Source organism: Octodon degus, unplaced genomic scaffold, assembly GCF_000260255.1.
Source record: "Octodon degus isolate 3935 unplaced genomic scaffold, OctDeg1.0 scaffold00411, whole genome shotgun sequence".
Taxonomy (NCBI): domain Eukaryota; kingdom Metazoa; phylum Chordata; class Mammalia; order Rodentia; family Octodontidae; genus Octodon; species Octodon degus.
In genome coordinates this window covers 39,254-40,708 of record NW_004524987.1, presented here as the reverse complement: position 1 = coordinate 40,708, position 1,455 = coordinate 39,254, and positions in this window count along the sequence as shown.

Sequence of the window (1,455 nt, the reverse complement as noted above, 5' to 3'; positions counted from 1 at the left end):
TCAGGCCTTGAGCTTGACAGGGAAGTTCTTATTTTACTTAGCCATCTCCCCGGCCCCTTTATACAATGTCCATGCTGGAATTGGCTATGTAACATTTCCCTGGTTTACACTTTAAGAATACTACTCTGGTTTTAATGCCCACGTTTCATAGATTGTATAATCTTTCAACAATTTTAGGTCAGTATTTTTTTTGCTGAAATCATATATACGCTTTCAAACTAGAACACATTATCATAATATATGAGACAAGCCTAAGATATATTTGTAATAAAATTGGTTTAAAAAAGTACAATCACATATACACATTGTGAAACGTGTTCTATTAATCAAATCTATGTATCTCTAGGTGATTAGAGCATAAGTGAACCATTTTCCTGCATTTATTGATTTGTCATAAGCATTTAATGCTTAACAGAGTAAATTTTGTTACTAAAATATTGTTTTACTGAACTTTCATAATAAATTGTTTGGGATTTTGAGTGGACATGGACCAAAATATATGTTCTATATAAAATAAGAGAGATATCTTCCTTGTTATTAAATGCATAAAATGTGTGATTAACAGCAGTAGCTTTCACATGATGAATTAGAATTAACTATACTGTAATAAATTGACCTCCTTTAACCCCCACCCCACCCCTTTAAATCTTAGGGATCAAATTCATGGCCTTATACATACTTGCTATTTTTATTTTTAAAGTAAGGTTTAATTCTGATACTAAATTTTACATCTAGTGTAATCTGAGGTAATTGGGTTCCTCAAGGATATTTGGAAACCTTCAGAAATTTTTTTTGATGATCACAACTAAAGGAGATATTTTATTTGTATCTAATAGATAGATGACAAAGATGTTGCCAAATATTATACTATGCACAGGACAGCCCATTATAATGAAGCCAAATGGCAAAAGTACTTAGATAAGAAGCTCTACTCTATTTTTGGTAAATGAAATAGACAATTTTCATATAGCAGGGACAGTTGTAAATTATCACATTGCTTTAACAGGACTGGAGACACAGCAAACAAAACCTGAGTTTTGATTGCTAATGTGTGAGGAAAACTCTAAAGATTGTTTTGCCATTCTTTGGACTGTACAGTGTCTGAAACATACCCTATGGTTAAATAATGTCTCACTTTTTTTTTCCAAATTATCCTTCCATTTTAGAAGATGAAAGTATTTGATTTTAGCTTCTTTAGAAAGTAGGGAAGTAAGACTAACACTGGCTTCTGTCAAATGTGCTACAGATTTAGAATTAAAAGCTGCAAGTGATATGGACAAGAATGGCAGTTATAGAATATATTCTGGTGACCAAAAAAATGCCAGTAGTAGAAACAACATTAAGTTTCTAGAAACACAGAATCTAATGTGCTGTACTTTTTAACTCAGCATTACAATATGTTTTTTTTTTCCTTTATGTATTCAGTACAGGGTCTACAGGATCTCACTACACAGA